We start from the raw sequence: 24,825 nt of genomic DNA, 5'->3' as shown, positions 1-24,825 counted from the left end.
AAGTTCAGGAATCCTTCAGTTAAAAGTCTATCTCAAAAAAAAACATTGCATAGTGCAAGTTTCTTAAATATGATTTTCCCATTTATAAAATGATGGATTAAAATGTTGCTTATTATTTATGAAAATTTGATCATTTATGTAAAATACTTTTAAAAAACTTTTAAAACTATAGCTACTTTTAACTTTAAAGATAAGAGTATCTTTTTTTTTCTTGTTAATGAGTTTTCAAAAACTTAGACCATTGACCTAATTATAGTTTATTTTGCTGCATGGTAGAAGGAATAGAATTCCTGTTTCCTTTTTTCTCATGCTGTTATCTTGTTTCTATATTAGTTTTATTCCATTTCTCTATGTTTTTGTATTATCCTATGAAACTAAACTTTCATATCTATTATTTTAATTTTAATCTATTCTATTTCTTTGATATGTTTTCTCAATAAGTTCATAATGTGCACATACTTATTGATACTTAAATGTTAATCCAGTTCTGAAAGTTATTAACAATGTCACATTAAGCATTTCATTGAATCTCTCTTGTCCTCACTTTTGCTCAGTTCTCAACTGAAAAATGAAAGGATTGGATTAAATATCTTCTAAGGTATCTTAAGTTACAAGTCTATGATCTTAGATCTGGTTATGAAAAACTCTCTGCTCCAGTTTCCACATTCTACTGGAAAGATTTTTCCCCCATCTCTTTTCCATTCCAATCTTTCCTCTCTGTCAAATTTATCTCTAGTAAATTCCCTAGAGAGTCTAGTCCATTTACATAGCATGTAACTTTTACATATCTAGTTACTTTTATTTCAATTCACCATTTCTTGAAGAGAGGAGCTATTTTTACCTTTGAATCACCAGTATTTAACACCACACCTATTCCATGGGTGAGTCTTTAATAAATGCTCCTTGACTAACTGGAACTTGAGAAATGGTTACCACATCTAAGGAAGGCAGCAGATATGCAAATTACCACTCTGGACCTGAGGAGATAGTGACAAGAAGCAACACTCTTTTCAATTAAAATGAATTCACTTTAAAAGCTTTAATGAGGATCCATTGGAAGGTATGCCAGCAGCCAGCTCCAATAACATATATTAAAGTTGTGGCAGTTAAAAACCTCATAGTTAGTTCTCCATGGTTGTTATATGAAATTTATTACTATGTACTTTTTAAAAATCTCATCTGTATAGATCATTTCCCTCAAGGTCTACTCATTTGTTCATATTAACTGTATTTGTTGACTCTCCCAATCAAAAGTAAGGTCTTTGAGAGCATGGGCTATCTTGGTGTTTTATTTGTATCTCAATTGCTTTGGACAATGCTTGTCCCTTAATAAAAGCTTTCACATGTATTTATTTTTGAATGTTAGTTCTATTTAATGTTGTCTTTCTAAGATTTCATAGAAGTACATTATAATAGATTCTTTAATCCAAATATTCAAAATTTGAAGTTTTTAGTAATGCCTGTTTAAGATCTGCTCTTTCTCATTTCAATTAGTGCTCTGACAGAGATATCAGTTTCCCAGAAGGAGACTTGACTAAATATCTCTTTCTCAGTATTCTAGAGGATACCCTAGAGGGATCAGGGGTTATTCTCTATTGCCATCTACCAAGGTCTCATCACTGAGTTCTTACATACCCTAGACAATTAGTTGAGAACCAGCTTTAAATAATTTTCAGAAAAGAATATTTAGTTATGGAATTAATTTTCAGAAAAGAATATTTAGTTATGGAATACAAAAAGAACACTTGATGGAAAATATGTCCTCAGAAGTCTGTGTGTGAATGTCCAACAAATGCACATCATGGCCTAGGGAAAATAGGCATAAGTTTAGAAAGCACGTTTGGTAAATGGAAAATTCATAGTTCCCTGGTTGCAGTAAATCTTATCCTCTCATTTGTGAGATATTCAAGTTTTCCTCATGCATGTTGTAGTTTCTTTTCAAACACAACAAAGATTCAGTTTGAACTTTCCACCTGATTCAGAAACTGTTGATAGATAAACTGGGGGATGTCACTGGAGCATTAATAGGGATATGGGAAATACAAAAATCTCTAACCCTTTAAGCCTTAAGATTCTCTTCCTGCTAATGTGAAGAATGGGAAATAAGACCTGATCACACTAAGACTTCCTTATACCAGGTGGAAAATACTCAGAGCTGTAAATAAAAGTCATTCTGATACCAGTGTTTCTGAATCACTTCCTTTCTCTAATCTATTTGAACAGTATTGTTATGTAATATTCATTGTTGTTTAAAGAACTTTTAAGCTTTAGTCTAAGAGTGATTGGTTAAGTGTGGTCTTGGGCAAGCCACTTAACCCCACTGCCTTGCAAAAAACTTAAAAAAAAGAGTGATTGATTAATTAAAACATGTTCATAATTAATTAAGTTCTCAAGGCTAGTATGAAATTGAATGATTTTCTTTACACCCTAACACCAGTATTTAAGCAAATAAAACAGTGCATACATATTCTCTGTAATATTTAGGGAAAGAAGATTGTGCCTAAATATTCTTCAAATGATACATGATTTAGATATCAAAATATAATTTGTTATGGTGAGATATATGTTTTAAGATCTTTGTGTTTACCTATCAAAAATATTAGTAATTTAGCATTAGTAAGAATGCTAAAATTATTTTCCATAAAGCAAATTTCTTACTGCTCCTTTTCAAAGAGATTATTTATCTTCATCTTTAAGGTCAAAGTCTTCTCGGTGCAGTTGGTTCTCAGGAAAAAAAATCATTTGGAACCATATCTCCCTCTTTCATGTAGCAACACTATAGGTCAAAGACCTGTTCTTAAAGTAAATCAGATTGAAGAATAATTCAATCATGGATTGACCAGCTGATGCAACTATAAGTGGAATGCAAGGAACTCCTTCCATTTTTCTGTTTCTATTGTTTGGCCTCTTTTTGACTCATGTAGCATTAGTCCCGACTGCAAGAACTGATTCACTGAGCTGTGCCAGAGGGTACAAAATCATAAAAGAAGAAAGCATGTTTACTCAGTAAAAAGAAGCAGAGAGGAAGATATAAATAAGCAAAGCCTATATGAATAGTGCAGTGTCGATGGAATCCTCAATATGACAAGACTGGTCAGTTGACACCTTTGTTTCTTTCTTAATGTTTAGGGATGAATATAAGAGGAAGATCATCTGTGTTCAAATAAATTTTTGATGGGCTGATAAATGGATATTTTCTTCAGTTTTAAGATGGGAAGAAATGAACATTTATCAATCTGAAAAAAGGTATTTAGACTTTGACCTCCTATGGTAATGAGCAGATCATAAATTCTTAGCTACCAAAAGACTAAATAAATCAAGCCCTACTGCTTTTTTACCTGACAAAAATTCTGGTCTCTCTATATTGATATATATTCACAAAGAAAATTTAGTGCAGGCTTTGGGGAAAATAACCTGTCATTATCTTTCATTGTCCACACATTTACACTCAATTCCAGATCTCATAGTCTACTTTTATCCTGAAATGCAAACACTTTTCAAGTAAAGAAAATTAGCTTGTTGCTAAAGTTTAAGCAACTAGGTACTTGGTTTATTAGTTTGTGATTTAGTCAGGGAGGAAGTCAGTAAAACCGTTATTATATTCCGAGCTCTATGATAAATGAGGATACAAAGAAAGGCATCTTTCTCCAGGAGCTCAAACTAATGAGTAAATCAACATGTAAACAACTGAAAACACTGAATTTATTGAAGATATTCTGAAAAGTATGGAACATTAGAATATTAGAGGAAAAGATATTTTGTTGAAGATAGAACTTGAATCAGATCTCAAAAGAAATCAGTTAAAGGTGAGAGTGAGGGTCTTGAGACATGGAAAGAGGAGTGATCTGAGGCAAGGAGACCAACCAAAAGACTACTATAATAGTCCAGAGTGATGATGAAGACTTTACCCTGACTTGTAGTTCTATGGGTGATGAGAAGGGTACAGTATATGACTTTAGAAATGATAAGTTTTGGAAGCAGATTAATTATATGGAATAATTGACAGCAGAGAATAGAGAATGGTATTAAGTTTGAGAAACAGGATGTCTTGGAGGATTAGAGGGTAAATTTGATCATTTTTTTAAAATTTGAACACTTGGAGATTATAAGCATATGACATGAAGACAACTATTTAAAATAATATTCCCAAATTTAATGTATCAATGTTATGTGTGGGTAATTGTGGACAGAAGTCTGAACTGTGGCTATTGTTTTTCTCATACTGCTTATTGTTGAGATTTTTAGAATATTCTGAGATCTGTATTTGTATAATGGAGATTTCTTCTCAGTCTATGCAAACCTGTAAGTTTCTGAGTCATCAAAAATATTTGTTGAATGAATGGATTAGATTAAACATCTTGGTCTTTCACTAATCAAATAACTTTATGCAAATATACTTCCATTTGGCTATTTGCAATCTCTCTTAAGATTAAGATTTACCTAAGGAAAGCATACACAGAAACTCCATCATGAATGAATATTGAATTTAATTCAATGAATCTTAAGTACCTACTAAGGGGTGCAGTGGATAGAGTGTTGGACATGGAGTCAATACCTGAATTCAAATAAGGTTATGAATACTAAATTTGTGACCCTGGATAACATTTAATTCCATTTTCCTCAGTTTCCTCATCTGTAAAATGAATTGCAGAAGGAAATGGCAAACCAATCCAGTAATCCTGAACAGTCAGACATAACTGAAATGACAGAACTGGAAAATGTGAAATTCACTGTGTTAAGTACAACTCCTGTACAAATTGAATGTATAGGTCACAGTCTCAAGAATCTTAAAGCCTAATGCAGTTTGGAGAGGCAGCATAAGGACAGAGATGACAAAGATATAAAGAAGAGAAAAACAAGCAAAAGAAAGGTCAAGGTAAAATGACAGACTAAAGTGTAGGAAAAGAACATTTTTCACTTGGGTTTCATGGAACAAGTGGCATTCAAAATGGTCTTTGAAAGAATGGGGAACTTTAATATGTTGTGTGTGTGTTTGTGCATATATGCATGTGTGTATGTGTTTGTGGGTACACATTTGTGGAAGACTGATTAAGGTCATTCTAGGTCAGCAGGCTTCATTATGAATTGGAGAAGTGAGAGGGCAAAATGACAAGGGGAAATATAGGATTTATATTCATCAAGATCCCTATATATTTTGCTTACATTCATATAATATTTTGGAATAACATTTTAATTATATGAATATATAAATTTATAGATATAAAGATATTTCTGTAGATACATGTATCTATTTGATACATGTTGACATGTAATCTATACACATATTTGCATGTTTTTTTACATAGATAAGTACAGAAGGGCTCATCAGCAATAGACCAATCACTTGGCAACAATGAAATTAAGTAAAATTGCAAGTATAATCTCACATGGCCCTTTTTTGCTTTTCCCTCTAGGATAAAATATAAGTTCCTCTGAATAATGTTTATTATTACTAGTTTTATTTATTTTATTCTGAACTTAAGAAACAGAACAAGCAATTCCATAACATAGCAGAATAGGGGGAAGAATCACTGTATATGAAACTGCAATCTATTACATACAACCTGCTGTTTTAAAAATTGATAGCAGAGTTATCATGTAACTTTCTTTTTTCCCTACATCTCCTAGGGATGGCTACCATTAGACAAAAATACGTGTGTATATGTATGTGAATGTATGTTTGTAGGCTTGTGTTCATGTAAAACCATTCTATACATACCTCTTTTTTTATCAGTTCTTTCTCTGAACAGTGAGTAATTTTTCAATCCTTACATAACATAGAGTTAGCTAATCTTTCCACCCTCTTTGGGAATTGGCCCCTTTCCTACTTTGTTGATCCCAGAAAAATAGACTTTCCCACTCTTCTTCACTCACTCATTATTCTCTCTCTCTCATTGGAGTATAATGAGGCCATTGCTCATGCCTAGAATGCATTCCCTACTAACCATGATCTCATTGAGTTCCACTTGTACTTTAAAATGCAGTTCAGTCACTATAGCATTTGAGATTTTCCTGATTCTCCCAGCTTCCTTACTTCTGAAATCACTTTGCAGTTTAACTATATTTAATCTATTTAACTATATACTATAGACTGTTTTCTTCCTTATAAGAATGAAACCTCATTTTTATTAAGGATTTTTTTCATTCTTTTTACTTGAATCTCTAGGGTCTAATTTTGATTGATTGACATGTTGACTGAAGGAAGGAGGTAAGGTAAGGTAAGGTAGAAAAGAGGGAAGAAGGCATTAGGAATCACAAAGTTTTTGGAACATTTAGAAGTATGACTTTAGCTTTTTGTAATCAGAATGTAAAATCCTTGACCATTGAACTAAAAGTGCCCTTCCATACCTTGTCTTGAACTTTTGCTACCTCTGAGCTCAAATTATTTACTTTCTGAGTCTTATTTTTGTCATCTTTAAAATTTTCATGTTGAACTAAATTATCTCTAAGCTTCTTACTATTTCAGTTTTTTTTTGGCAAAGCAATGGCATGAAATGACTTGCTCAAGGCCACACAGATGGGTAATTATTAAGTGTCTGATGTTGGCTTTAACTCAGGTCCTTCTGATTCCAGGACTGGTGATCTATCCACTGCACCACCTAGCTTCCCCTGTTCTTGTTATTTCTGAATCCTAGCTCTATTATGATCTAGATTATCCTGTGAAATAGGTAGTTATTCACCTATGTCACAGAATAATTTAGAAGATAATATACATGTTAAGGTCTGAGAAAAATCCCCAATTTCTAAACAGAGACACTTGACACGATGGAGATGCAATAACAAGGGTTTATTAAACTAGCTCGAGCTAGGGTTCCATCCTAGGACAGGGCTAGGATCCTGGAACCCCGAGTAAAGTGAGGAGAGTTCTTATATATTGTTCAGTAGGTGAGTTCCAAGCATCTGCTTGTTGTCTTGAGATAGTGTGGTGTATTATCATTGAATGCAGGTCCTCGGGGAGGTTCCCCCATTGCATGGTCTGATAGATGACCAGGCAGAAACTTAGGAGCAGAATTTAGGCAAAAGTTCATAGGTTTCAAAACTCAGGGTCTTACACACAATCCAGTCATCCAATCCTGTGACCCTGTATATTTTTGACAAAGATTCTAGAATGGTTTGCCATGTCTTTTTTTGAATCATTTTACAGATAAGGAATCTGGTGAGGCTGAGTTATATGATTTGCTCAGTATCACACAGATAATGAGAGTCTGACTCTGGATTTAAATGCAGATCATTCTGAATCTAGGCCCAGTACTCTATTCACTGCTGAACTAAGTAGTACAGATAATATTTTCTTCATTTTAGAACTGAAGTCCAGAGGTTATATTAGTTGTTCTCTAAAAGAGAGATTAAACCAGAGAAGTTTTCCAGTATTGTAAGTCCAGTAAATAATAAAACTGAGGTACTAGAACTGAGGTTTTTTGAGTCCTTTTTCAGTATTTTTCTGATAAATATACTTAAATGAAACTATGCTGAGGAAGCAAGATGGAAAATTTTGGAAAACCTTTCATTTATTAAGAAGAAATTTATTGAGAAAAAAATCTGTTATTTGAACTCAAATTACCTGAATTGATTATATAGCTTTGATGAGCTTTACACACACACACACACACACACACACACACACACACACACACACACACACACACATACACACACACACAAACACACACACACACACAAAATGTTGTTCATTCTTCATTTTTGAAGGCAATCAATGATGTCATGGAGTGATGTCTTGACTTGCACTTGAATTGGTTTTAAAGTAGGTAGAAAGGAGGTAGAATTGCACAATGTCATGACTGTCTTCCAGAGTCACTGGAACTCCTTATGGCAAGACATCAGTCAAGGCATCTGTTGATAGCTCAGGATGCAATGAATGACTTTGGTATCTTTGATGTACAACCAAACTCTAAGTACTCCACAGTGTTTGATTCAACTACATTCATGGCCATTGTAACAATCTGACCATCTATCATGATACATCTTTACATGTTTGGCATAGACACTTCCCTAACTCAACAATAGGTTTCAAGTCTACCAGTTATGTGCAAACATATATGTGCATGTATATACAGGCAAGCATGTGCATGTGCACTTGCTTATATATTGCATGTGCATATAGGTATAGACTATAACACAATACAATGCACATTATATAATTATTGTGAATATATATCAAAAGTTCACACATATATATATGTGGCATATGTATGTATGAATAATATGAGGGATGTATAGTCTGTATATAAATGCATATGAGGTAGCTAGAGAGCACAGTGAATAGAGTGATAGTCCTGAAGTCAGGAATATTCAGTTTCATCTTGTCTTAGATATATTAGCTGTGTGACCTGGGCAAATCATTTAACTTATCTGCCTCAGTTTCCACATCTATGAAATGAGCTGAAGAAGGAAATGGCAAATTACTCTAATATCTTTGCCAATAAAACCCCAAATATGGAATCAGAAAGTCAGAACCAATTGAAATTATACAACAACAAAAAGTACATATATATGTAGAAAGCATATATGTCCATACACATATACACATATATTTGTTGTGCGCATATAGGTAAGAAGAGATATGCTTCCTGAAACAAGAGTAACTTTCTGACAAGTTTCAAATTAGAGTTCATTGACTTACTTTCTGATATGCTTACTTTTGCTTTATTATCATATAATTTTCATGAAGAAGTGATTTTGCTTTCTAGGGTCCTTCTGATGCTTAGATGAACCCAAAGTGTATAATAAGAGCTTATGCTATTCCTTGCATCATTTTCTACCTATGTAACTGCAAATAGTTAGGCTCATCATGTAGAGTGAGCAAATATGCTTTCTCCTTGGAAGAAGATTATGCTCCTTAAATATCAATTCACTGATTATAGAGAGAGCAGAAAAATTACAGAGATGTTTGCCAGTTGATCATAGATACCCTCTGAAGTATCATTAAACCAAAGGAAGAGGCTTTTCCATTGGCTATAAATCAGGTTTTATTTTTAGATTTATTTTTCTATCCCTATGTGCATTTCACCTTAGTAGATTTTTTTCAAGCTTGCCTTTCTTTTCCAAAGGCATGTATTGCTGAAATTAGTAATTGATTTAAGTATTTAAATATATGTGTGTGTGTGTGTGTGTGTGATATCCATCCATCTATCTATCTATCTATCTATCTATCTATCTATCTATCTATCTATCTATCTATACATAATAAGGTATGGCAATGGTGATGTGAATCAAGGTATGGAGAGAGAGAGAGAAAATGAGTTCATAGCACATTAAGTAGAAATAGCATGGTGTCATGGAAAGGGCAATGAACTTAAGGTCAGAACTGAATCCCAGGTTTGTCATTTGCAAGCTCTCTGATAATGTGGCAATCACCTAATTTTGATCAATCTGTAAAATTCTGCAAAAATGTAATACTAAATCTCTAAGTTATAGGCTTCCCTTTTCTCTGAATTTCCAAAATCTATGTTGCTGTTTCTATTGTGTCCATTTTTAAAAAATGTTATTTTTCCCAATTACATGTCAAGACAATTTTTAGCCTTTATTTATACAAGATTTCCCTCCCCTCCTCCTAAAATGTTAGGCAATTTGAAATATTTCCATATTCATCTCAGCTGTGAACGAAAGATCAAAAGAAAGAAATTACACTCCACCCCCAAAAAGTAACTGAAACAAGTATGCTTGGATCTTCATTCAGAGTCCATAAGTTCTTTTATCTGGATGTGGATAACATTTTCTTTCATAATTCTTTGTATCTTGGATTATTGTGTTGCTGAGAACCAAGTCATTCATAGCTGATCATTTCACAATGTTGCTGATACTGTGTACAATGCTACTTTGGTTCTGCTCATTTCACTTTCCCTTAGTTTGTACAAAGTCTTTCCAGTTTTTATCTGAAGTCTACCTGTTCATTTTTTATTACACAATAGCTTTCTATTATATTCATATACCATACCTTCTTCAATAACCCCCAATTTCTAAGGATCCCCTAAATTTCAAATATTTTGCTACCTTCAAAAATTCTATTAGAAATATTTTTGTGCTTATTGGTCCTTTTCTCTTTTTTATGACCTTTTTGGGATATATATATATATATATATATATATATATATATAATATATATATGTATTATTGGATCAAAGAGTAAGATCCTTTTTTTCTTTAGCTTTTCTATGAGTTCTTTCTGGATTTGGGGCCACTTCCCATTTTTGTTTGTGGTTTTTCCAATAGGAGTTTTGGCATTGTTCTTTTCTTGTTTGTTACTTGATCTTTTCTATCACCGTAATTTCTTTCCATGGTCAGATTCTTTTTTTTCTCTTACTTTTGTTGTTCATACTTTTTGACCTTTTTCCTTTCATTTAAAATTGAATTCTGCTCTGGGAGTGGGAGACACCTCCTGTGTTGGACTCTGTAGGACCTGGCTGTTTCCTTGGTGCTACATTGATGTTGCCCTGAAGTCTAGAGGGCACCTCATATTTTGTGCTTTGCTGAGGGAATGACGGCCTTAACACTGTTGAAAGCTGTAGGGGTTAGGCAGCTTGACTGGTGCTATGCTGGAATTCTACTGCTGGTGTCTGGTTGTGTTGAAGCTGGTGAGGCTTTAATTCGTCCCTTGGGTTACATTGAAGGTCAGGGTAAACTGGCTATTGGAGGCTTCCTTTTTTTCCCAGAGCTGGCATGGAGTATGGCTGGATTCTGCCACTTCCCCGGCTCTGCTAAAGCAGACAAGTGGAGGCAGGGGAGATCATTTGGAATTTTCTTGACAAAGATACTGGAGTGATTTGCAATTTCCTTCTTCCACTCAAAATATAGATGAGGAAACTAAAGCAAACAAGGTTAAGTTACTTGCCCAGGGTCACAAAGCAAATAAGTGCCTGAGGTTAGATTTGAATTCATGAAGATATCCAGACTCTAGACGCAACACTCTAGTCACTGTCCTACTTTGCTGCTTCTGTGTTTGGGAGCAGTCATTATTTTCCCTTTCCCTTCCCAACTCCATTATCTCCTTTAAAAAGTAGCCTGGGATTATTTTACAACCTGAGCTTCACTAAAGGAGGATGGGAAAGTGGAAAGAAGATGAGATAGAAAGCAATTACATGACTGAAGATTTGTAAGTCATTTCAGAATGTATGTATATTTAGGTCTATTTCTTTAAATGGAGACAGGTTGTACTACAATCACCTGAGAGAAAGTGGGGCTATATGATCTAGTTCTAAAACAATCAAAGACTAAAGTAGATGAAAGCTATTCTGGTTCTGAAGATGTGAAAGAATTGATGCAATGTAGATTGAGACAGGCATAATCCCTTCATGACCAAGCTACTTATTAGTTAATGCCACACTCTGAAGAAGGAAAGTCAAACAGAGGAAAAAAGTAAACTAGAAGTGGAGACAATGGCAGTGATAAGATTAAGCTCACAATTTTTGCTGGGAATGGAACACCATGGAAGGGAAATAGCAGAATATTGAAAGGAAGAGCATTGTCAGCTAGCAGAGTTCTTTGCAGATTAGTCTCTGCTAGAGTATCAGAGAGGACTGAAAGACATCAAGAAGCTGATGTCTATTTTTAAGTTCTATGTCAGGAATTATTCTCTTTTTAAAAAATGCATTTATAACTACTGTGTACCTAATGCCTGTACTTCTAAACACATTTTTATTTCCTTTAATGTCCTGAAAACCTTTACCTTTCACTCAAAGTGCCAAAACTCCCTTTCTTTTAGACTCTCACTTTTTCTGTTTGATAATTCTTTACTAAATTTAGCTTTATCATTTTAGATCTCTTAGTGTTTTTCTTTTTTTCCCACACTGCTAAGTGGATTAAAGGAAAAGATCATCAACTCACAATAAGACAAGAATAAGATAAAGGGAAAAGCATTGGATTTTGATAGTCACAGGCCTAGGTATGAATTAGAGCTCCATTAAATATTTCTAGGGCTATTAGTAAATTAAGGCTAAGAAACAGAATCTAGCTCTATAATTCTAAGCTTTTTTTTCCTATACTACCTCACAGAATAATTCTAAATTATCAAATAATCATGGTCACTAACTTCTGTAATTTTAACTTGGGTCAATTCCTTTGAACATAGTGGGCACCTAATATCTAACTGATTTGTTATATGAATAATAAAAGGAAAGCTAGCTCTATAATATCAGATTACTTTTTCAACAACTTATGGGTCCATCATGACTCATGAAATGACCTTTAATGCCATTTTCCTCAAATTTTATTTTTAAACATTACTGTGCCACTACTTTATACAAAATTACTAAGAAAGTGATCAGAACTACCATGGTCCAATGTCTGCATTTATTTTAACACACACACACACACTCACACCACTTTTTTTTTTTTTAACAATTTCCAAGGCTGAGGTAGTTAATAACTGGAAAAGGGGTAAAGTGAAGGCAAAATAAATATTAACAATATGTAAATGACAAAAAAAAGAAGCTGATGTCTTGCCTTGTTTCACTCAAGGCAGTCCTATATAGCCAATTAATTCTATCATAGAATATTCCACAAGAAGGGGAAAAGAAAATATTTCTTGATTTTCTACATTAGATTTGTAAGTCTTTTCTATGTTTTTATTGTGTTAACAAACTCTTCTATGTGTTGAAACCTTGTGAGCCTTAATATATATAAATGCAAGCAGGGACCACTATTGGATTAATGCCAAATATTAAACTTTTCAAGTTCTAACTAGATAAGGCAAAAGATCTGAAAAGTCAGAGCTTTCCAAACTGTCCCTGGATCTTTGTTTCAGGAAGGAAATTCTTTCAGAAGCATTTTCTGCAAGTTATTGAAATATAGAAGTTAGGAGGGAGATTGTACAGTCTGGAACTTAGTTATGTACTTTTTGCCAAAAGTCAATGAGAGTGTTGGACCAGACAATCTCTAAGCTTCAATCTACCTCTGCTATTGTATTATATAAAATATGAATCTTATACTTTGACCACTTCAAGATCATATAACAAACATGATTCTTATATATTACCTATTAATAGATGAGGCAGAAGTCATTAATTACATTGAAATATTTTCAATTTATGCAATATAATAAATAACAAGGAAAATGTCAAGTAACAGAATCTTTTCCATCAGTGAATAATGAGCTACAGTTTCTCACAAATTTTCTTGTTGGTGGATCATAGAATAGCCCCAGAAAGGGCCAATAGAATGTACAGTGAATACAGTGCCAGGCATGGATTCAGAAAATCTAATCTTCCTGAGTTCAATCTGGCCTCAGTCACTTACTAGTTGTGTGACTCTGGGCATGTCTTTCAACCCTGTTTACCTCAGAATTCTTTTTTCTATAAAATTAACTGGAAAAGGAAATGGCAAATCACTTCAGTGTCTTTCCCACAAAACCTCAAATATGGTCACAAATAATAAAACAATTTATTGAGAACAACTCTTCATTATCTTACAGCAAAGAGATGTAAACTTCTCATTGCTCCTCTATTCTACCTCTATTCTACCTATTTTTAACCTTCAAAGTCACTCTTTTGGGTTTTTTTCCCCCCCAATAAACTTCTGCTGCCATCTCCTGGAAAAATCATACTCTACTACTGAGTCTTCCATGAAGAAAAAATCTTGTCCTGGGCAACATGACTAGGTACTAATCCTAAAATTTGTTTTTACTGTTTTATTGGGCCCAGAGTTCTGTCTTGCTGGCACTCACGCAACATACACACACATATACACCCAAACATGTAAGCATGCACATGCAAAATACACACATGAAAGTACACACTTACACAGTTTCCTCAGATGACTATTAAAACCATTTTAGTCTGACTTCACTATCCACTTACTCTTTTTTTTTTTGAAAAGGCCAAACTGATAGATTAAGATAAGGGATTTTTTTTTGTCTTTATCCATTCCTCAGCTACCTAGTGACAGAACTATATGTTATCAAGTAAAATTTACCTTGAGAAGCCAGTAAAGAACACTGGAGTGATTAATAGGAAATTAGTGAATTTTGCACATATTTACAAAGCCAATAACAAAGGTCTATGTTTTCACAATTATTGAATCAGAGTTGAGAAGCAATAACAATTTGCCAGTAAAATTCAAAATTTTTTCCTCCACTGATTTAATAGCCAAACAGGGGATTATATATATATATATATATATATATATATATATATATATATATATATATATATACATATATATATATACACACACACACACACATATATATATGTATATATATATATATATATATTATTTAACTCATACCTTTTGAAATATTTGAAACTGAAACACAACATTCAGACCCTTGACACTTTTATGTCAATACCAGTATTTTTGAATACTTGTTTCTGTAGCCACTTTTTTGTAAAGAACAGATGATTCTCACACCACCTCCCCCTTTTTAGGTTCATTTAGAAATCTTCACCTTTTCGGTGAGATTTATTCATAATATATCTTTGCCTCTCAAGTTTGACTTCCTTTTCTTTGCTTCCCCCCCCCCCCCACAAGAATTCTTGAACTGCTCCTTGGATGTGCCTTTTTCATTGTTTAGAAATTCTAATCCCCCTTGTAACTCTAGATCAACAAACAGTGCTTGAATGCTCAATTATTTGTCCATTTTCTGTCTACAGGTCACCTTCTTAATATAACCAAATAACTCTCTCTATTTTTATTGGCCATGACACATGTTAAATAGAACTGATTCATATTTTTCCTCATTGTACCACATGGTTTCATTGTTTGACTAGGAGGCTTCCAAGATTAGTTTGTCTTACTGGTTGCTATTTTTCCTATTGGTTCAAAATGGAGAGCATTTTGATGTAAATGATGACATCATTTTTACAGAAGAAACAACAACCTCAAAAATATCAGTAAAAGTAGTAGTAACAACAGCAGGAATGACATCAACTTTCATCTAGATATAAAACCCGAACTTTGTGGATGGTCAAATTTTTTGGTAAACATTTTTTCACTGTTCTTATTTTAAGCTGCTCCATCAATTTAAATTTTCCTGTTTAGGTAAGGAACAGAAGATCTTCCAAAAATAGAGCTGGACTTATGTTTTCAATGTGAGAAAAATCAGAAAGCAGCAAAGAGTTTTTTCATACCCGTGTCTCCAAATCACCAATTGTAATGTGTGATCTTGGAGAAATAATTTCCACACTCTATCTCAGTTTTCTTGTTTGTAAACTACTTGGTTTAGAATAGATGAATTTTAAAGTATCTTTCCAGTGAAAGTGTTCTATAAACTTTGAAATTTCCTATTATTAATAAAACCATGAAAATAAGCATTGATCCACAAGTGCGGAATGAAAGCAAAATTAGTTGCCTGATGTAAAGAAGCCAAATAAACCTTTCCTTTCGGTGTTTCCTTTGTTTTATTTTTTAATTTTATTTTTTAAATAAACTTGATTAAATATCAGTAGACATATGAAGAAAAATAACACAAGAGGACAAATGTTTAGCAGGTATGGTTCTGTTTAAACTTCATATTAAATTTAATATAAAAATGATTTGTTTTTTGTGGTTCCTACTTGTGGAGGCGTTGATTTTATGACTGAAAAACTTTCAGTGGTAGAAATGTTAGAAGTATGTGAAACAAGAAAAAATGAAGGCAACACTGATAAATATGAATTTGGTCAATTAAAATTTTATAAGCTAAGTCATTAATTTTTTTAAGCTATTAGAATGCTGCTTCAAATAGAAAATCTTGTGGGCTCTTTCTGACATTTGAAGTTCTTTCCAGGAATAAAAGAGTTAAAAGTCTTGGAAAATATTGCTAGTTATTGCTTTTTTTCCCCCCACCTTTGTTTTTCTCTCTCAGAGTCCCTTGCCTTTCATATATGTTTAGCTTTACTAGGCAAAAAGTAGACATCTCTAGTTGCTTTTTCTTCCTATTGTGAAAAGGAATTCTGCTTTAATGCTTAGGCAGGTATTTGAGATTTGCCCTAGAATGCTGTGCATTGCAGTTTTGCTTAGAAATGAATGTTTTTGTTTTTGTTTCAAGGTAAATAATTTTCCATCCTGTTTTTGTTGTGCTCTGTGAGGATTCATCCCACACATACATTCTTACAAGAACAGACAATCACCACTATGAACAAATGATTGATTAGCAAAGTTTCCTATTCATTTCCTATTTTTCTTCCCCACCCCCAACCTCCCATGTTTCTCTGAGTCATCACTGACATATCAGGATATGACTAGCAGACTAGTTCACAAGGAGCATTTTAATCTTTGTGTTACATATCAAACAACCTTGCACTGGGAAGTAATAAATCCATTTTAGGAAGAAAAGGTGATTTTCTTTTTCTTTTTAGCCTACAGATGTAACTACAGATCCGACCACAAAAATTCCTTTTTGCCAAGGTTAGCAGTTCTTTCTTTTTCTTTTCTGACAGAGTAAACATATTCAATTCTCCTCCCTATAGAAATGGTCATTTTATTTTGGGAGTTATTTATTTTAGTACTATATGAGTATATGCATGTTTCTTAGTTCTTAGGGGTTTAAATTAAAATTAAGATTAAATTAAAATACAAAAATTCTATTATTATTCAATATAATAAGCAGAAAATAGCAAATTTTCAAAATTTACATAGGGGCTTCATTGCTTATCCAGTATACAAAACAATTACAGTCCACAAATATTGGCTAACCTAAATCATCTTTCCCTTATAAAACCAGGAACTGTATACAGATTAGTAAATGGGTAAATAACTGTAAAATAGTGATAAGAACTAAGTAGAAAGATGATGCATTGCCTTGGAAAGAACCTAGCCTAATTTTTTCAGTTTCTTCCTAGCTCAACAAAAAAAAAGTGACTATTACTGTTCTCTGTGATTATGTTTGAGGAGAGGGATGGAATTTATCATAAATAGGATTTCTACAAATAGAAGACAAGAAAAACTAGAGTGCACAAATAGAGATTGAATAACTTGGGGGGGGGACCAAACTAAATAACTGCTTCTTTTTTTTTTTTTTTTTTTTTTTTTTGCAAGGCAAACAGGGTTAAGTGGCTTGCCCAAGGCCACACAGGTAATTATTAAGTGTATGAGACAAGATCTGAACCCAGGTACTCCTGACTCCAGGGCTGGTGCTTTATCCAGTGTGCCACCTAGCTGCCCCCTAAATAACTGTTTCTTGAGAAAACAATTATTATTCTCTCAAAATGATGATTTCTTTGATATGTTCAGCAAAAGAATATCTTTTTTTACGATTCACAAAAGCTTGACCTTTGAAAGGCAGGTGTTGACCCTTAAAAATGGAAAAGATAGTAATAGCAATCAAAAGCCAAGGAAATTGTAAATATTTCTAGAATATTAAGTAGCCCCTTTGAAACACCAGGGGTTAGGAAAGAAATGAAAGAATTTATTAAAAATGAATACAGACATATATCATACTGAAAAGTCTCAGATTAATGAACATAGGATGGGGGAGGAGGATAGAATTATCAGTGTTTAAGAGAGGTTTATTCAATGACTTGACCCTAGGAACTAAGAATGGAATTGCTATAGCTACAGGAGGAGCTAAGACTTGCAGCATGTTGAATCAATTGAAATTTCAAAATTTAGTAATTTCAGAAAATAATTTAGAAAAAAGTCTGTTTTTAAGTGAAGATCTAGTCAGAGAGGGTTATGACAGAATAATGTTCAAAGGAGCGTTTCATTCCTCCCTCTTAAACATTCAAAACATTGCCAAAATGTTCATGAAACTTTCATTCTGGTTAGTTAAGACTGTGTTTTCAAGGATAAAATGAAATAATCTTCTTTATCTGTATATTTAACTTAGGGCTAGTCTTCAAGACTTTTGACACATTGGTTAAAACTTCTTGGTAGTGAAAAAAATCATGCTCAAACCATAGTATTTTTCTTCAAATTATATTGGACCAAACTTTATAGTATTCATTAAGCGTGATGCTCCCTTTTATCTGGCAGGGTGACAGATTTTCAACTTGTGAAAACTGTTTCACACCACCAAAGATTTATGTTTTGCATATTAAGAAGCATATGAAAATGGGATTCCCACTTCCAGCCTCAGCAAAAGGTAATGGTAATGGGAACATTTTTTTCTTGGGGCAAGAGTTAGGATTGTTTGGTGAAGGTGGAAAGGTCTTCTTTCGTATAATGATGCTTCAAAATTGAACTGCTTGATGCTCACCATTATACTGATGTCAGTGTTTTCTTTATCTTAAATAAAGAACCAACCACATTTAACATCTTTTCCTTCAACAAAGTTCATTTACATATTATAAAATTATGATGTATTAAAACTTTTATTTAATCAACTTCATGAGAAAACCTCATTTTTTAATTATTGTGATCTAATTTTGCTGTACTTAGTTACTATTATTTTCTTAAGGTGGTTAGAAAATATATTATTGGAGCAAGAAGTAAAGTCCATGCTTCTGACCAGGTCATTTGGAATTGAACCAGCAAGTGAAAGGTCCATTGTGGGAGAGACAGGAAGATATTGGACAATTTAACAATTTCTTCCTCCAGACTTCCTTATGACACTTGATTTGTAAAGGAAGCTATGAAGTAAAAGTAGATTTGCAAAGCATTCTGAAGAGCTCACCTTTGTTTTAGCAATACCACATAATCTACAGACAAGTTGTAGGATGCCTGTTAGATGAACAGGGCACAGAGAATGCATTTTAAAAAAAAAAATTATGACTATATGTGAAATAGTGAATTGAACAAACCTGTGAGACCCAACTTTAATTCCTGCCTCATACCATTAAAATTAGCTTGACTTTAAGCATTTCAGTAAATTGCTTTATTCCTCAGTTTCTTTATCTGTAAACTATGGGGATTGGTCTAGGTTTTTCTAAGTTTCTTTTTGCCTTTAAATCTTTGTTTGTATGAAAATTAGATCACATTGACAAGCCATTGTAAGTAGACATGTCAAGTCCTATTACTATGAATCATTACAAGTTTTAAAATCAGCTTAGTTATTCAAAACAGTTCTACTGATGTTACATATCAATCAAACTCAGTTGGCTTTATATATCATAAACAAAACAATAATAAGAACAAATATTTGAGAACTAGAGAATGGACATATGATTTCATTGGGAAAGGGAATTTCTAGGTTAGTAAAGTACTTCTATTGTTGCAAATTATAACATCAAATTTAGAATAATTTTTTATCATATGACAATTTCATGGCATTGAATAGTTGTCTAGAGCACATTAAAGGTGACTGGTCAAAGAACACATTCCAGTATGCACTGGATGTTAGACTTGACCACAGGTCTTTTTCACTCCGAGAGTAGATCTCTACTATACTATTCTGTCTCTAACAATATAGATAACAATAATATGATAAGAACCATATCTTATACTTAAACTTTAAGGTTGCAAAGTACTTTAAAAATAGTATCTCATTTTATCCTAACAATACAACTGAGAAGTCAGTACTATTTTTATCCCCACTGTTCACTGTGGAAATTGAGGAATTCAGAGGGAATTACTTGCCCAGAATCACATAACTTGGAAGTGTTTGAAAGAGAATTTCAATTTAAGCCTTCTTGACTTCATGTTGCATTCCCTATCTACTAGGAAACCAGGAAATTTGAGTAAGAAATTGAAAATATCATTGTCTACTTATGATTTCACATTTGTTTGCTATCATCATTATTATTATTAGTAGTAATATTAAATATGTTTCAGTTATTATTACACTTGATAAGCACCTAGTAATGTCACACACAAAAAAAGAGAAACTGAAAGATAATGAACAGGGGACAGCCAGGTAGAGAGAGCCAGGCACAGTAGAGAGAGGACTGGCCCTGGAGTCAGGATGATTTGAATTCAAATTCAGCTTCAGACATTTAATAATTACCTAGTTGTGTGACTTTGGGCAAGTCACTTAAACACATTGGCTTGCAATAAAAAAATCCAGAAGCAAAACAAACAAAAGAAAGATAATGAAGAGTTAGTTATTAAAATAATAATAATTTTGAAATAATTCATGATTTGTCAAATTAACAAATAATCTTGTAAAGTCATATCAGAAGTAATTTTCTAAAGTAGATATGAAAAATTATAATTAAAATCAAGAATTTTATTAAAAACCATGCCATTTTGCTTATGGTTTGAGCACCCAAAAATGATTTGCCTTTCTAGAAGAAAAAACAAGTTTACTGGTATTCCTTCAACATCTTTTCTGCCATTAATATATTAAATATGAGATCTTTCATAACTATAAATCCAAAACATTTTGTTCAACACTCCCAAATGAAACATAAAAATGGAGGTGATTTTTCATTTATTAATGATGAAAAATTATTTTTCAACACATTTTTATTGTTGTTTCATGTGACCCTTGCTGAATTAGCCAAATATAAGAATATATATCTAAATGCAAAAAATACCTCATATAGATAGATAGATAGATAGATAGATAGATAGATAGATAGATATAAAATCAAATACATCACAAATACTTATTGCACATCCCCCTGGAATAAAACTCCATTTATTTAACTTAAAAATTCTTCCAGTTATACTATATAGCTACAAATCATAAAATCTAAACTTTAGAATTATCTTTATAGAATCAAAATTACAAGTTCTCCAAAAGACAATAGAGAATGCATATTGATTCCAAGAGGGTCACAATATGTTACTTTTAAGCATTTAGCTATTAACTGTCTTGTCTATTAGCTCTGTGAGTGAATTGGTATAGCAGGTTCTCAATGAAGAACTTTATTTATAAATTCTTTCTCTTTAAAGTACAGTTTTATCTGTTGGGTGACAATTAGTGACTAGATTACTTGACAAAAGTCACAAAGTTAATATCAGAGAGAAAATATGAGGTTACTCTTGCTTCCAAGGACAGCTTTCTAGTCACCACGCCACCTTAGAAATCTATTTTTTACTGCACTGGTAATAAACGGTGATGACCTATTCACAGAAATTGATATAAAATATACTCTCACAGAAATAGACACTCAGAAAAGGAGGTAGGCTGATTATGTAAGGAGACAATGTGATAGCATTTATGTTGCACATTTAGGCACAGAAAAGATAAAAGAACAAGAGAAAAAGTGTTGAATATGACAAACTTTAGATTTTCATAGACTGAAAAGACATAGAAGAATTTAATTCTAAGGTGAGAACCTTCATGGACAAAATTCCAGGTGCACAGAATTATTGTCCAATATTTTCAAAATTTAGTGTAAAATTTAAAATAATAATACAATATAATCCTAAAACAACATACCATATTTGCTCATGTATAAAATGTACCCTTTTCTGAAAAATTTGGGGTCTAAAAACTGGGAGTATCTTATACAGTGGTTGTAGAATTTTTTACTTACAATTCCTGCTTTTTCATGCTTGCTTTTTTTCCTCATTGTAGATTTTCTACTTATATTTCTCACTTTTTCAAACTTGTTTTGAAGTTCATTGCTGTAAATTTTGTTTTTGTATTTCCTGCTTTTTTCATGCTTCTTGTCTTTGCAGTCATTATTTTGCATTTGTTGCCAGTATATTAGGTTATATTTTGCTACATTCTCCCCTGAAATGACTTAGAAGAGATTTTTGAACAGTGCTGAATTCCTCTTAAAGTGATCCAGTTTGCAAAAGTGAATGGAAATAGTGTTGCTGAAGGTCACTTTGGTGCTCCATCAACTGAGAAAGCAATCTGACACTGGTTTCGGGAAGAAGAAACCCTCCTGAAAATGTCACGGCGGAAGAAGGTCATGAGACGCAAGTTACCAAAATGACCTGATTTAGAGTGGGAATTGAAGAGATGGATTGAAGAGCAAAGGGCCTTTGGAATTCTTATGTCCACAAAAATAGTTCACCATAAGGCCAGAAGAATTGCTGAAGAAAGAGAAGTGACTGATTTCAACGGACACAACTGGTGCTTCAGGTTCATGAAACAGAATGAACTAAGCATGTCTACATGCACCAGACTTGCCCAAAAGATGCCTGAAAGCATGAGCAGAAGACCATTGAAATTCATGATGAATAAAAGTTGAGTTCAATAACTTTATGTAATACTTTTTTTTCAAATTTTTGGGCTCCAAAATTAAGATGCAAGTTATTGCATGGGAAAATACATTACTTCCCTTCTATCAGTGGCATAGTTTTATTTTTCTTCTGATAATTCAAGTAAAATTATTCATTAACTACTTACATGATACTAGGTAAATTTCCATGTGCTTTGGTCCCCAGTGTCAATCAAGATATACTAATAAACACTCGAATTTAATTTGTTCTCTCTAATGCTCTGATTTTTTCAGTTGTCCTTCCTGCTCCTAATCAGAAATATATATGGTAAAATGGAAAGATTCATGTAATTTGGATTAAAATCCCCCCCACCACCGTACTACTTATGTGATTTTGGCCAACTGGCCAATTTGGCCAATTAACACATTATCTAGTCCTTTTGGGTTTTACTTTCCTCATCTGATAAATGATGGAGTTTGACAAAAATGGCCCAAAAGGTCTCTTCCAGTCTTAAAATGATATTTGGTTATGACTCCATCTCTACCTCAAATGCATTTCTTTTTCTATACCTCTAGATCTTACTGCAATATTATGGGATTTTGCCCATTGGTACTATTTTCAAGAGACAGAGCAGTGAAATCACTTTGATTTTAGCTACGAATGATCTTTAAATTATATAAAATTATAATATGTAAGATTATAAAATTACTATTTGAATAAATAACTATTACAGTTATATTAATGACATGAATAAATGAACCATTTCAACATATTTAAATTTTTCCTCCTAACAACTTTGAGAAATATTTAATACTGTTAACAATTTTGACAGGTGAGGAGGCTTGGGTAGGGCAAATGATTTGTCCATTGGTTTTCAATTGTAATTTAAGATTTTTTATTTATAACCATGTCTTAAGACTCTTAAGGGCTAACTTCTTATTACCTCACCAAATTGCCTATCCAAGAGAATTTGTTCCTGAATCTAATTTAATTGAATTCCTGGAGTACAGAGCTCTGGTTGAGAATAGTTACCAGAGACATAGTAGCACTCCTTTAGAGTAGAGATGAGTGAAAATATGACCCTGAATCCTGGAATGAAGAAACCAAAGGTTTTGGGCTGGACTCAGGAGTTTCTGGTCCTGAATGGATGAGTCATCAAATCAGACCTTGTATGTATTTGTCTGACTAGACTAAACATTAACATTAACCCAGAGAATGCAGGAAGTTTCTTTTCCAAAATACCTGCCTTAATGAAAGACATATGGCTGACTACGAAAAATTCTGAGTCTTGTACTTAATATATGTTAGATATCAAAATTAAATGATGTATTTGGAATTTCTACTGGATTGCCTACATTTTATTAGAATGAAGATAGCATTTTCCTTTCAATTTAAAAAAAACAAATATTGATTTGTAGATTATTTAAGAAATTTAAAAGTCCATATGTCAGGAGAACACTGAATTATCATGTCTGTCATTAAAAATAATGAATGATAGGGGTGGCTAGGTGGCGAAACGGATAAAGCACCAGCACTGGAGTCAGGAGTACCTGGGTTCAAATCCCATCTCAAACACTTAATAATTACCTAGCTGTATAGCCTTGGGCAAGCCACTTAACCCCATTTGCCTTGCAAAAACCTAGAAAAAAATAATGAATGACAAACACAATATTTTCGCTCTATAAACACTAAGACTAGGATATTTTCCCCCAATTTCTCTTGAAAAAAGAAAAAAAGAATCATAGAATTTTTGGATTTGGTAATGAGCTGCAAGATCATGAAATCCTAACCCATCATTTTGTCAATTAGAAAACCGAGTTTGAGAGAATTAAAGTGACATGCTTAAGGTCATTCAGTGTCTATTGTGAGATTTAAATCTTGGTTTTTCTGGGTCTAAATTGAGAGCTATCCCACATAGTGTGTGAGATATACTAGCTTATAATGTGTGGCATATCATTAAGTATATCATGAATTTTGATCTATGTTTTACAAAAGATTTTTCAAAGAATTCATGGAATTTTCCTTATAGTACGTTGTTTTATGAAGAAAATATAATACAATATTCATTTCATCTTGTTCTACCTAATTTTCGGGAGACATCTGAAGGATCTGAATAAGTTTGCTTGTTAAGTACATATAGATAGAGGTAAGAAAGATATAGGATTCATAATAATCATGATTGGTTTGGTATATATAGTTCCTTTTTATGATTATTTTCTGACTCTGAAATTCAGAGAAGATGATTGGGTTACAGTGGTAGGGATAAACATATAGTGCAACTCTCACCTTTAGTTAGGACCCTCCATAATACTCAGCACAGATGGATCATGTAGTCAATACAGAACCAACTTTGGATTCAGGAAGAACAATTGCTATCCTGCTTCTGAGACATAATAATTATGTGACCTTTGGCAAATCACTGAGCATCACTATTCCTATGCAACCTTCTAAGAGGACAATTTGCTGAAAAGTTGCCAATCTATATCAACAGAGGAAGGTGGTTACTGGGCGTTTCCTCTACCATCTCACATACATGTACACAAATATACATACATAAATATTAGTAGGTATGGCTTATATTACATATATATGTATCTATATTAAACAAGTATGACCATGAAAAATGCATTGAAAGATTAAACATTACCTACAACCAGGAAAGGATTAGAGGATTTTAAAATCAGAAGGATTTAGAGATTAAGTAGTCTAACCTTTTCATTTTGAAATTGTGGAGATTGAAGGAATTTTAATAACTTACAAATAAATGGTAATACAAGTGGCAGAGTCAGAGTGTAAATTCAGATTGTAAGACTTCAAAATCAGAGCTTTGTCTGTAGGGCCTTAACTTGATCAGGGCATCTGTGACTTTAACCTAGGTTACTAATATCTGTT

The sequence above is a fragment of the Macrotis lagotis genome, chromosome X, assembly GCF_037893015.1.
Source record: "Macrotis lagotis isolate mMagLag1 chromosome X, bilby.v1.9.chrom.fasta, whole genome shotgun sequence".
Lineage (NCBI taxonomy): Eukaryota > Metazoa > Chordata > Mammalia > Peramelemorphia > Peramelidae > Macrotis > Macrotis lagotis.
Note: the sequence above shows the minus strand (reverse complement) of the source record.